A 13953-nucleotide genomic window follows, 5' to 3' on the forward strand; every position below is an offset into this window, starting at 1 on the left:
ATACAGTGGTTCCCCTCAGGTTACAGATGCTTCAGGTTACAGACTCTGCTAACCCAGAAATAGTACCACAGGTTAAAAACTTTGCTTCAGGATAAGAACAGAAATCGTGTGGCGGCAGTGGGAGGCCCAATTAGCTAAAGTGGTACCTCAGGTTAAGAACAGACCTCCAGAACGAATGAAGTTCTTAACCCAAGGTACCACTGTAGTGTACAACTGAGGAACATATACAATGTGATTAGCAACTAGCAGGATCAAACACGAAGATTATTTTTCATGGACTCTCACAATGCATAGCTTGGGTTCCCCCAAACCTTATCTAATTTATTACTATGAAGATACCAGGATAGCTTGTCTTTTGTGTTAGGGTTATTTTTCTTAGTTGGCCACTTCTGGGACATGAGGAATCAGTGCCCTACCATCCAACTCTAGGAAATTAGGTTGATATCTTTTAAAGACAGTTTTATCGGCGTCTTCATGATTTCTCATTATAGTGAGGTGTTTGTCAACAAAGGCAATAAATAATGTATACAGACACATTACAATGCCACTTAAAAGGAAACTGATGAAAGGACCTTCCTTAAGACTATTTTCTTCCTGAGCACAGGTGCACTTTGGGAGGGATATTTCTTACAAGTAAAAGAAGCACACACTAAAGATTTGGCTTTAAGTCCAGCATACAGAAAGCTCAACATCTGCTGCTTTCACCAGGAACACAATGCGATTACTGCAAATCCATTAGCAGTAGCATTACCACTACTATTTTACTATCACATTTATATCACACCTTTTCTCCGAAGAAAGCAAGGTGGTGTACCCACTTCTCCGACTCTCCATTTTATCCTCGCAACTCTGTGAAGTAGGTTAGGCTGAGAGAGCGCAACTGACCCAATGTCACCCAGAGGGCTTCATGGCCGAGTGGTGATTTGAACCCGGGTCTCCCAGCTCCTAGTCCAGCACTGTCCACTACACAGGGAGGGGAAGCCAATGTGGGATTTGACATTTTTCAGCAGGGCCTGCAAGACGGAGCTGTTCTGCCAGGCCTTTGGTCTGGGCCCAGTCTGACCCCTTCTTTTTACGGCACCCTGTTAGTCTCCTTGGTTCTTTCTGTCAGCCCATAAGGGACCAGCTGGGCCTGGTGAACTTTTAATCCCTTACCCCTACGGTTATGATTTGTGGGTTCCCACTTAATTTTATTTTGGTTTTAAATGTGATTTGAATTGTATTTTAAACTAATTGTTTGATTTTGTGTTTTTAATGTATTATATATTTGGTGTTAGCCACCCAGAAATAAAATAATAATAATAATAATAATAATAATAATAATAATAATAATAATAATAAATAATAATAAATGTAAGGTTCTATGCTTAGGCAGGAAGAACCAGCTCCACAAATCTAAGATGAGGGACACTAGTCTTGTCAGTAGTGCATGTGAAAAGTGAATCATTTTTGCAGCAGCAGCAGCAGCAAAAAAAAAGGGGGGGAGCAGCTAATGCTATTCTAGGCTGCATCAACAGAAGTCTAGTGTCCAGATCAAGGGAAGTCATAGTACCACTCTATTCTGCTTTGGTCAGACCACACCTGGAGTACCGTATCAAGTTCTGGGCACCACCATTTAAAAAGGATATTGACAAGCTGGGAACGTGTGCATGGGAGGGTGGCCAAGACAATCAAAGATCTGAAAACCAAGCCTTATGAAGAACTGTTGAGGGAGTTGGGTATGTTTGGCCTGGTAGAGAGGCTGAGAGGAGATATGACGGCCACCTTCAAATATCTAAAGGTTGTCATATGGAGGATGGAGCAGGTTTGTTTTCCTCTGCTCCAGAGGCTGGGATCCAAACCAATGTGTCCAAGTTACAAATAATGAGATTCTGAGTGAACCTCAGTAAGAACTTTATGACAAGTAAGAGCTGTTCAACAGTGGAACAGACTCTCACGAGAGATGGTGGGTTCTCCTTCCTTGGAGGTTTTTAAGCAGAGGTTGGATGGTCGTCTGTCATGTATGATCTATTTGAGATACCTGCATTGCAGGGGGTTGGGCTTACTTCCAACTCTTTAAATCTATGACCCCAGGTGGAAGACATTCTGCCCATACAAAGCTAGAATGTCAGGAAGGTTTACCTAGTTTCAACAAACAAGGAATTTAACATGGGGGACATGCTTTCAGAACTGTTCCAGAAGAGTCACATGATGTGCTTTCCCCAAAAGTGTAAATTGGCTTTTAGCATGGCACAACACCTCTCCTTTTAGATCAGAACATGTTAATCACATGTAAAGTTGCCCTAGGACTGCATTCATTCAGAGGCTCCCTGTATATATACACTGAAAGAAACTTCTCTTATAATGCTATTATTTTTCCTCTGTATGCTGACATATCTTAATATTCATATTTCCACTGTTTCTGCTTGACTGATTTAATTAGATTTCCACAACCTCAACAGCTGCTGCTGGAAATGTAATCTCTATGTCAGCAAGCTGAAGACTTAAGAGTAGAGTACTTTCTGTGTAATACACAGGCACAGCCATTCTACTAGTACTAAACAAGTAATCCTAGCATAGACTACTGAGTTAAGTGTCCGAGAAGCAATGCAAGATACATAAAAAGAAACAAATTCAGAAAACTCTGCACAAGAGTTCTAAAACAAGTATCCTTGAATACTGTTACATGCAATATGAATTCCAGAATTCCAGACTACATTGAGCAAAATGACATTGCAATATTTATTTCTACAATTTTCATATGCTTTTCAAAGGTCCAGTGCCGAGGGCCTTCTGGCGGTTCCCTCACTGTGAGAAGCCAAGTTAAAGGGAACCAGGCAGAGGGCCTTCTCGGTGGTGACACCGCCCTGTGGAACACCCTCCCACCAGATGTCAAAGAGAAAAACAACTACCAGACTTTTAGGAGATATCTGAAGGCAGCCTTGTTTAGGGAAGCTTTTAATGTTTGACAGACTGTTGTATTTTAATATTTTGTTGGAAGCCGCCCAGAGTTGCTGGGGAAGCCCAGCCAGATGGACAGGGTATAAATAATATATACTATTACTACTATTAATGAATTACACAAGTATTTTAAAATTCTAAACAAAAATAATACAAACATGTCAATAACAAATCCCATTATAAAATTCTGAAGCATCAATTCACTCCTAATGCCATTCCCCATTGATAGTAGTTTGATATAGAATTACTGAGAAACGAAAAGGGGATATGAGCATTCAGTAGTCAGCAGCATTGGTTAAAAATGCAGAAAATCTGTTCGTTCATTATACTTCCATCCTGTTGATCATGATCTTAGTGCTCATCCTCATGGCTTCTCCAAACACAGTTTTTCTCTGGGTTGTTTTCCCTCATCTCTAAAAAAAACCAAAAAACCCAGGCATGCACAATCACCTTCATGAAACAGCCATGAACCAACATACAGACATTTGCACAAAAGTCAGCTAAAAATATTTTTGTATGAAAATACAATAAAAGGGAGTAGAGGATTTTTGTTGGAATAGTTTATGGAAGGTCAGGAACACAATTACAAAACACAACTTCTTGCATTAATTAATGTGTATATAAAAAAGAGTGTGCATGTGCAAATGGGAAAGTGTAAGTTTGAGATTAATATGAATATAATGGAAAATTTGAACATATTAGCATGATGAACAGAAAATTGTATACATTGTCCAATGCATTTAACTTCCAGTTATTGGAGGGACACAATTATTTTCGCACAGCAACCAGTAAAAATGTGTGCTAACTGGGCAATATAAAAAACTATATGATACCACTTGTATGTGCACTCTATGATGCCTCGTGAATTGGTACAATGGTTGGTGCCATGCACAGTCTCCATTCAATGCATTATTTTACTTATATATTGCACACGTGTGTTGTGGTTAAAAGAAAGAGTAGGGATAAAGTAGAAGTGGAGGATAATGCTCAGAGAGAGCAAAGTGGCAAGACTTTAATCCAGAAAAAGATTTGCATCCAATTACAAATGAAGTACCAAGAAACACAGTGCTTGCATGCAGCACTTAGCTTCTGAAACTACTTTCAGTTAACAATACTGTATTAAAACAAAAAGACAGCAATTTAGTAGTAGTCAAGCAGAAGGCAGTGTGAACAGAATTTCTCCTTACAATGGTTGGCCGCATTTTTAAGAATGCAAATGCAAAACATGCACCAATCCCTGCAGTACACACACACACACACACACACACACACAAAATAAATACACCACACCCTGTCTCCTGACCCAATAACTTGTACACTATTACATTAGTCTTAATAGTGAAACTTGCATAACTGGACACAACTTGAGAGAATCTAAAATAGCTTCCACTTAAGAATTCTCTCTTCACATTTAAAAAGATATGTTAGTAAGACATTGTACAAAACACAGTATTATTAATTCTCTGACCTATGAAGTGTATCGTGAACTTTTACATTTTCCTTTCCTTGATAGTTTAGAATTAGATATAATCTTAGTCCTCAGTGAGCCTTCAATTAAATGACTTTAGGGGGGTGCATGTACACAGAAGCCTGAACATGAAGGTTTCATACAGAAGCAATTTTCTCCAGATTAGCCTAGTCAGACAAATATTTTTAAAAGTTGCTGATGTTTTATCAATATTACTGGGTCTCGGGTAACGCACACCATGTCAGCACTCTCATCCACAATCAAGTTGTGGGTCAGTATTGTTTAATTGTGGGTTAATCTGGCATTCAACAACCAAGGCAGACTTGCTTGATGGGGAAAGGTCCAGAATGGGCAAGGGCCTTTAAGTATCTCCTGCCTCTTCTCCTTATTAAAAGTGATGACTCATTTCTGCTGTCTGGTCCTGCCTCTTTGTGTGCAGAGGAGAGCATTTTAAAGAAATGGGATGCAGGGTTGAGGGGAACTGAAATTCCTCCCTGCTTGTCACTTACTTCTTCAAAGATTCCCACAAAATAGTTATCTTCAACTGAGTTCACCAGAGCTTGGCTTAAATGACAAACAAGCAAGACTAGCAAACTGAAGAGAGGGCAGGGAAGCATTTAGCATGCACACAGCATTATACATACCGTATTTTTCGCCCCATAAGACACACTTTTTCCCCTCCAAAAATGAAGGGGAAATGTGCCTGCGTCTTATGGGGCGAATGCAGGCTTTCGCTGAAGCCTGGAGAGCGAGGGGGGTTGGTGCGTACCGACCCCTCTCGCTCTCCAGGCTTCAGGAAGCTCTGCGCAACCCTCGGGAGACCGGCTCCGAGGGTTGCGCAGAGCTGCCTGCAATCCCGGGACCAGCGCAGCTCTGCCCGGCCACCGGGAGCCGGGGGAGAAGCTCCGCCCCGCTCCCGGTGGCCCTGCAGAGCTGCCTGCGGTCCTGGGACCAGCGCAGCTCTGCCCGGCCACCGGGAGCCGGGGGAGAAGCTCCGCCCCGCTCCCGGTGGCCCTGCAGAGCTGCCTGCGGTCCTGGGACCAGCGCAGCTCTGCGCCGCCATCCCGAGCAGGGCGCTAAGTCTCACCCCGCTCGGGATGGCGGCACAGAGGTGCCTGCCGTCGCAGGACTGCAGGCAGGTCTACACCGCCATCCCGAGCGGGGCGCTAAGTCCCGCCCCGCTCGGGATGGTGGCACAGAGCTGCCTGCCGTCGCGGGACTGCAGGCAGGTCTACGCCGCCATCCCGAGCGGGGCGCTAAGTCCCGCCCCACTCGGGATGGCGGCACAGAACTGCCTGCCCTCCTGGGACTGGTGCACTTCTCCCCATCGCCAGCCCCACAAGCTCGGGGGACAGCGGGGAGGCAGAGCGTGCCTTCCCACTGTTCCCCGACCTGGTTCTTCCAGCCCCGCACCTGGGGGGGGAATAAATTTTTTTTTCTTTATTTCCCCCCAAAAAAACTAGGTGCGTCTTATGGGGCGCAAAATACGGTACTTAGGACAGATCTTTAAACAAATAAGACTGCTGCCATCATCTTACTTTGCTCTCAGCTGGTCACAAACCAAAGCTTTTGCCCTAGTTATCAGAACATATTCAAGTACTACAAAACTGTCTTTTAAAGCAAAATCTAGGGTCTTCTCTTAGTTTTACAGAAAATAGCATTTTTGGAAGAAATGGCAATATATTATAATATTTGGATACTTTCAGGTTCAACTGTGGTACTGCACAATGATAATTGTACAGTGGAACCTCGTGTTATATACCATCTCCCTTGCGAACGCTTAGGGTTACGAGCTCCACTAACCTGGAAGTAGATGCTCCCGGTTGCGACCTTTGCCCCGGGATGTGAGCAGAAGTTGCGCAGCAGCAGCAGGAGGTGCCGTTAGCTAAACCGTGCCTCATGTTACGAGCGGTTTCAGGTTGAGAATGGACTTCTGGAACGAATTAAATTCGTAACCAGAGGTACCACTGTACTGTCAATTATTTTGTTCACATTCTCTCAACAACTGACCAAGAGCTAGCCAATTTTATTTATTGGTTTTATGAATTTACTTTCATATAAATTTCAAGGTGATTTACAAGCATACAACAAAAACAAAATAGTTTTAAATGGGATACAAACCCAAGTCACAAATTTGCACTTCCACCTCCTACCCACCCCCATACGGCTAGAAAAGCTTGTTGAAACAAAAATGTTGCCAATTTTCTCCAGGAACTACAAATAGTGGCTTCCTGTTGCATTTCAACAGGGACGCCATTCCCTAATCACACTGAAATCCCTGATCCAATTTGCCGTGGAGAAGGTCTCTGATATTCTATGAACCTGAAGGAGAAAGTCGCTTGAAGAGCACAAGTGAGAGATTGGGACTGAATCTGCCTTGGTCACTTCTGCTCAATCTCAGGTCTGCAACCCCACTGGAATCAGCCATAATCAGCTTCTGCAGCTACACTGCCATGGCCCTCTCAAGTAGCTTTCATGCCTGCTTGCATTTCTTTTGCCAAAATTTGTGCTCCTTCTCACTCTCCTCATATGGACAACCTTCCATTTTCTAAAAGAGGCCTTCTTGCCTATAATGGCTTCTTGGACTCTGCTCGTTAACCATGCTGGCATTCTCCTGGCTCTGGTGGTACTTCCCTGATACAGTGGTTTGCAAAATGTTCTGAGGTTGCTCAACATCTTAAAGGATTTTTCAACAAGACTAGTAATGGAAAGCCATCTTCTCTGCAATGCCTTCCCCAACAATAAAGTGCAGCCACAGGAGTATATTCTGGGGCAGTAGTCTGTTCAGAACCACTCACCTTTAACACAAACATGCACTTGTGGACCCATTGGTCTGGCAATAGTGATGCTGTTGCGGCACAAATTAGGGTGACCACACCTGACCCACCAGTTGAAGGTAAAGATTCATCCAGGGTGTACTGTCTACTCAGCATAAAGTGCTGATGAAACACCATGACACAAGAAATCTCTGCAATGCACAGTGCATCTCTGACAGACAATTAGAAAGGGAAGTTTGAAAATCACTGGTAGTTGAATGCAACAGAGGGTAGTGGCTGCCTGGAGCTATGGGGAGTAGGAGAAGACCCAAGTCAAAACAGGTGGCCTCCGAAAGTGACTTTAAAATGTTTAAAGGAAGTAATGGCCACTACAGCCACTATGCAGAGAAGCTTTTATAAGATGGGAGAACACTTCTTCCTTTTTAACCATCCAAGCAACAAATAAGTAGTGCAGTTGTGTGATCCAACACATGTTGTGGATTTATTTGCTTATTTGCATTGCTGAGGCAATAAAAGATAAAAGGCGCTAGATTTTTTAAATAAACAAAAGCTGGAAGGTCCTGTGGTCAATGGAAGAATAGGAAGACAGAATTTTTGGAAAGGACAATTAAGAGTTTTGTTCTAGAACTGGAGTGGTACAGCTATCACCAACAAGATTATTAAATCAATGAGAAGAAATTATCAGAATTTGTAGCACTTCGTGACACAGGAAATCTAGTAAACAGACTTAAATGGTTTTTTTAACAGTGAGCACATAAGGGTAATTTTATTTGTCCCACTGCTTTGGAAGTAAACAGCAATGAGAGGAGAGAAGCAAGAGCTTTTCTAGACGATGTCAATATTCCTGGGTTTACGCTGGCCAGCCACTCACCACTCCCACCCCAGTTCTTAAAGTTTACAGGAAATATAAAGCCGTGGGTGGAATATTTCAAGATGCAAATTAAATCCTATTCTCTTCATTAATTTTGTTGATAGATTCATACATTTCTGAATATTTCTCCTGCGGCATCTTCCATCTTGGTGAAACTGCACTAGCTTTCTCAAGTTACTAGTACAGTCAAGCCTCAGTTGCCGAATGTAATCTGTTCCAGAAGACCATTTGACTTCCAAAACGTTTGACAACCGAGGCGCGGCTTCCGACTGGTTGCAAGAGCTTCTTGCACTCAAGTGGAAGCCGCGTCGGATGTTCGGGTTCTGAAAAATGTTCAAAAACTGCAGCATTTACTTCCAGGTTTTCAGAGTTCAGGAGCCAAAACGTTCAAAAATGGAGCCATTCCCCTTTTGCAGCAGCCTTAAGGCCAGCTAAATACCTCTTCAATAGTACATCCTACAGGCACACTTAATATCCAAGTTTGATAAATGTTTTTTCAAGAACTACTGTTTAAAGATCTCATGTGAAAATAATACTATTTCCACAAAATAGATCCTTAAAGCATTCTATTTGAGAATTCAGTAGCAGCTTCATATGCTTCTCTAAGGACTCAGCTATACAGCTGCAAATAAAACATTTTAAGAGTATTTTAGGTGCAATATACAATGTGACACTAGATAGCGATGGGTGAGCCTTATAGAAAATTCAATGCATTTTTAAAAAACACTTTAAAAAAAGCATTTTCAGAACAGTTTTTTATATGTATGTAGATTCCACCAGCATCTATTTTGTGTCAAGTCATAAGCTACTTGTTTGCCATGTGGCTTCTTTGGGTGGGGGGGTCATTGTAAAGTGGGAAAAATCCTTAGATGCATGGAAATAGCTGTGGTACCATGAACATATCAAGCAGATGATACTTTATCTCAAATTACTCTCCCCCACCTTCTTAGCCACTGAAATTTCACTACCTAGTATATGCTTACAACTCCAAATTCAAAGAGATATTTGAAAGTTGCCACAGCATTAGGTGTGCTTACCATGCATCATTTATATTTACTAGGTGGAAGTTCAATAGTGGAAAATTTGGAAGTTAACATTAAATTACTTCAAGAAAAAATTAATATATGGGAAACTCAAAACAGAAAAATCACCTATTCTTACTTTCAAAAGAGAAAACTAAGGAATATGCTGAAAATACTTCAGCATTATTTTTTATCCTCTTTGCAATCTTTCACCTAAAGGTGTTTTATTTGTTGCACTTCCTCATTACATTCTAAGAAATGTTTATTTTTAGTTTTCCCTAAGTCTCTTGCTCCTTAATCTCAGTTGAAGCTATCTCAGTACATCAAAACTTCCTTTAATGGCTTTCAAATCTGCATAACATACAATTCCCCCAACTCAGGGATCATCAGTGACCTATTTAGGAGGGAAAATCTTTTCTAGCAGTGCTACACACAACAAAAAGCTATATTCCTAAAGCTATTTCTGTGTTCCGAGTAAAAAATCTGTACAGTAGCACTGTACAGCTCAAAGTGGTGGTCACAAACACTTGCTTAAATAGCAAGTACAATGATTACAACTGAGCTACTTCTCCAAAACAGTTGAATATTATTTAGAGAAAACCCGGAGACTGAAGCTGCATGCCATATGCTGCATTAAATCCCATGGCACACTGCCCCAAGATCAAGCTTTAGCAGAAATCTGATAAACAGTCACTTCTCAGTCACATGATTTTGTATGATATATATGTACTCTGAATGCCCTATGACCATTGCAACAACAGTAACTATTTCAGTCATGAACACATATGACTATCTATACAACATTCCACCACAGGTAAAATACTCACATGTTTGCAGCACAGGATTTATTTATTTTTAACAGCTCCCCTTCTCCAAATAAAACAAGCAGCAGCAGTTGCTGCATAAAATTATTTCATCCTAACTGCATTTCCCATCAGCTCACTTGCAAACCAATGTCAATGTTTTGCCACAAAACCCACCGGGTAAAGTAGGTCAAGATCTTTATCTTTGTCAGGAATTCACCTATTAAATCCTATTTTCTGCAAGAAATTAATACAATTTTTGAAATTTTGCTGCAAGAAATTAATACAATTTTTGAAATTTTGCTGCAAGAAATTAATACAAAACCACACGGATATGACTAGGGCTGGGAGATATAACAATATATCACCTAAAACTGGTTTGAAGTCAATACTGTGATACCGGTTTCATAATTTTTGACCTGGCAATATATTGTGAATCATGATGTATGTGTGCTATGCTAAAATTGCAATGTGGGAAAAACAGTGAAACCAGCCAATGCCTCTACATAGCTCCATCCTTATTTCAGAAATTGTCATATATCAGCATAGGTAAAGGGGACACAGGTGGCGCTGTGGTCTAAACCACTGAGCCCCTTGCACTTGCCGGTTGGAAGATCGGCGGTTCAAATCCACTCGACGGGGTGAGCTCCTGTTGCTCTGTCTCGGCTTCTGAAAACCTAGCAGTTCGAAAGCACACCAGTAGATAAATAGGTACTGCTGCAGCGGGAAAGTACAGTAAACAGAGTTTCAGTGCGCTCTGGCACTCATCACAGTCCTCTGTGTGCCAGTACGATTCAGTCATGCTGGCCACATGATCTGGAAAGCCGTCTGTGGACAAACACCAGCTCCCTTGGCCTGAAAAGCGAGATGAGGCCTGCACTTAACCGTCCAGGGGTCCTTTACCTTTACCTGTAGCTATATTATAATGTTTATAGGGTGATATATCACAATGTTGAAAACCAAATGTCGCCCAGCCCTAGATATGACCTTACTGTCTATGTAATGCCAGACAGTTGCTAGGCTGTAGCCCAAAGGCAGTTTGTCACATTATACCTAGATTTGGTTTCTTCAAGGCCGGCAGTCTTTCTGCTACATCTTTACCTCTCCAAATATCAACCTAAATCCTAAGCCATTGAGATTATCCTGCTAACTTAAAAGATGCTGCTTTTCTTTCTCACTACCCCCATGCCTCTCATCGGTGGGACTAGAATAAATGCTTCACTTTCAAATTTCAAACAGCCAGGGGAAAAAATCAGTCAACGGATTACACATGAGTCCCTGAGTACAGCCTGAAGTTACATAAGGCTGAAGCTAAAAAGATGTCTAGTAAGTTGTTTGTGCCTAAATGGATGGTGCCTGGGAGCCACATGTATGCTATATGGGGATCTGCAACAGACTAAAAGCCAGGATACAAAGGTGAATAAAGAGGAAAACCTACAACAGCCTTAAGTTCAGGTTGTTGTTTTTTTAATTTAACAAAATTTATATATTACTTGATGATGGTGACATCAGATGTCAAAAAGATAAACTATCTGACGTTTAGAAGACATCTGAAGACAGCCCTGCTTAGGGAAGTTTGACATTTTAGTGTATTTTTAATCTTTTGTTGGAAGCCGCCCAGATGGGCTAGATAAAATTATTATTATTATTATTATTATTATTATTATTATTATTATTATTATTACTACTACTACTACTACTACTACTACTACGCCCTATACCCATAAATCTCAGGGTGATTCACAACATAAGATCACAATATAAAAAACAGAAAATACATAATAAAAACAAAAATGATGACAACCCAATAAAGTAGCAAAACCTCTGTGGTTTCATGAGATTCTTGGATGACCAGGTCTACAGTGCCCCATCCCCCGTTCCCACTGGTCATTTGCACCATTCCTATTTGATCTTGTCCCTTAACAGTGCCTGATTGAACTGCCTATATCATAAAAAAAAAACCTAGACCATGAAATAAGGGCAGAAGTTATTGTGGTCCCATTTGACTATGTATTAGACATTTTTATAACCTAATCTATTGTCCCTTTTAATGAAACGAAGCTATCTGTAGAGTGCAATGAAGTGAGGCAGCAAAGAAATGCATCAGAAATACAAACTGAACCCAGACTTCTAAAGTGCACTCCTCCTGGGCTTCCTCAGAGCACTACTGAGAGGATTTCCCCTGCGGAACAGTTTATTTCACATGCAGCTAGGGATATACTTGTTAATTATTCACTTTCTTCAACTGCCTGAGAGCAACCCCTTTGTTATTCAATAAACCATGTTAAGACTTTAGGGAAAGATCCATGGAATCATTTTTTAAGAGCAAGCTGCTTTAAATGCTTGCATAACAAAGAAGCAAACTCCAAGTATGGAGAATTGTGTCCTTCCTCCCACGAGCACGCATAACTGAGATTCCATGCTGAATTTCACCTGCCAAAAATGTTTTTGCATGTCTAACGCTTCCAGCTTACTGAAAGCTGTAATTCGATGCAATGCTGCACAACCACCCATACAGGCCAACGAAATTAAGGATCGGCATGCACTGCCCAAGGTCACAGACAAAATCTGGGACAGAGTTGAAATCTGATTGCTTCCCAAGTCCTAGTTCTACACTATTACCACATCATTAACTTTGGTCAGCATTTTAATCCTGACACCAACATCTTTAGTAACAAGCACTTTCTACTATATGAAAACGACTGGAGTGAAAATGCATTCTGAGGTCTACACATTGAGTAATCAACAGCTATGAAGTTCAAGAAACTCTTTAACCTTCCAATTTCCCCCTTATATCAATTTCAGATATACTTCATATCAGATTCCACAAACTGCAGCAGCTGGGCTAATAGCTTCATTTAGCTGTCCAATATGACCCTATGGTCAGAATGAGGGTAGCTGCAACATCCAACAGCTTGACCTCACACCCACACCCACAGTGGTGCATTCCTCCATTGTCTCCCAAGACAGACCAATGCCAGCAGCAGCAGCAATGTGAAATTACACTTCCTTGCATTTTACTTGGCACCCCTAATTCTGGACAAGTTTAAAAAAAACCCAGTCCCAATATGGATCCTTGGGGGACTCCACTTTCTACCTCTGTCCACTGGGAGAAACATTGTGAAAGAAAAGCCTTCCAAACTGTTATGCTATTAAACTGATTGATCAAAAACAATTCCCAGCAGTTGCTCCACAAAGATATAGCACAACTGAAGTGTATTGTTCTTCATCTTGAACAGTGGTTCCCAACTGGTGGTCTGTGGACACAGGGGGTCTGTGGCACCATTAACATAACAAAAACTACCACAGAGAAAATTTCAAAATAGGGGGTCTATGGCTTGGCTTTTGAAAAACGGGGGTATGGAGTACTTAGCTAATTGGAAAGAGTGAATGTCCAAGTCAGTGGGTGGCAAATGGTTCTATCAATACAACTTGTAACAGGGTTATCCTGCCCATTCAAAAGATATTCTACAAGTTGTATGCTAGAACAAACAGAATATTTCTGTCCTTAAACAATTGTTCTTTACATTCTGCATTTCAACTATATTTTACAACTTTACACCTAAAGAAACACTATACCAAGGAGTTTTGAATCTCAGGCAAAATCAACTACACAGATTATAAGGTAGCAGAGTTAACAGCACACACTATTATGAAAGAGGGCTTTTATTCAAACTGAAGCTGTGTCAGTCTATGTGTTGTACTTTTGTTCCTCAAATATGACAGCATTATTTCAACAGCCAAGTTAATGACTTCAAATTTGAATTAATACTCTGTTTACACAGGCCTACACTGACAGACACCAGAGCTGACTGACAAAACACACAGACATATATATGCAGTCATATTATCCAAGCTCTAGTATAAGAAAGCATACAAAAGTGTTGGACTGTGTTTGGAACATTCCCAGTGGAAAAGATTCTTGGCTACTACCATAGTTAGTTATCCACTAGGATTACAGTCTGCCAATATTCACTTGCTAGTTTTGAACTATTTGATCTATAATATTTGTGCCCATTTTTCTTGTTCACAACCAAACTGAAGATTTAGGACACTCAGGCATAACACAATA

At 41.1% G+C, this 13953-nt stretch overlaps 1 protein-coding gene across 3 annotated transcripts in view; it reads right to left on the reverse strand.

Annotated features, from left to right (window-relative positions):
• SMURF1 (SMAD specific E3 ubiquitin protein ligase 1) overlaps positions 1-13953 on the reverse strand; it is a 53046-nt gene that overhangs the window by 24910 nt on the left and 14183 nt on the right. The window lies entirely within an intron of this gene.

Source organism: Podarcis vaucheri (genome assembly GCF_965113315.1).
Source record: "Podarcis vaucheri genome assembly, chromosome: 14".
NCBI classification, from domain to species: domain Eukaryota; kingdom Metazoa; phylum Chordata; class Lepidosauria; order Squamata; family Lacertidae; genus Podarcis; species Podarcis vaucheri.